General features: G+C 34.5%; 1 protein-coding gene across 1 annotated transcript in view; it reads right to left on the bottom strand.

The window, feature by feature from the left end:
- Positions 1–643, bottom strand: part of LOC119587689 — an 88,262-nt gene that overhangs the window by 86,263 nt on the left and 1,356 nt on the right. The window lies entirely within an intron of this gene.

Below are 643 nucleotides of genomic sequence, written 5' to 3'. Positions count from 1 at the left end.
TAATATATATTGACGTTTTATAATCCTGATAATCTTATTCTGTTCAGAGAAAAGAATTGAGCATGACAACTTCCTTCCCAATCGCAACCAGAGCATGGGATGAGGCAAGACCTTATCTCATGAATCGCCGCGCCAGGTGACGTTGCTTACGTTTTCACGTTTTTGCTCGTTTCTTGTTACATACATACATACAGACACATATGTAACAACACCACAAAAGGAAAAAAACGGGGGGGTTCCCCAAAAAAAAGGGGGCCCAAAAAATTAACAAAACTTTCAGGAGAAAAGCCGGGTTTTTAAAAACCCGGTTTTGGGAACCCCTTTGGGGGCCCCTGCCCTCCTTTCCCCAATAAACCGGTTTTTTCAAAAGCCCCCCCCCCCGGAAAGAAAAAAAATTTTTAAATTTTTTGGGGGTTTTTTTGGGGGGTTTGGGGAATTTTTAAAAAAATTAAAAAAGGGGTTCTTTCCCAAGGGCCCCCCCCCCTTTTTTTTTTAAAAATTGTTTTTTTTTAATTTTTTTAGAAAAAAAATTTTAAAAAAAATTTTTTTAATTTAAATTTAATTTTTTTATTTTTTTTTAAAAAATTTAAATTTAAAATTTTTTTTAAAATTTTTTTTTTTTTGGGGGGTTTGGGGGGGTTTG

The sequence above is a fragment of the Penaeus monodon genome, chromosome 23 (genome assembly GCF_015228065.2).
Source record: "Penaeus monodon isolate SGIC_2016 chromosome 23, NSTDA_Pmon_1, whole genome shotgun sequence".
Taxonomy (NCBI): Eukaryota; Metazoa; Arthropoda; class Malacostraca; order Decapoda; family Penaeidae; genus Penaeus; species Penaeus monodon.
This window is presented reverse-complemented; position numbering and strand designations above follow the sequence as displayed.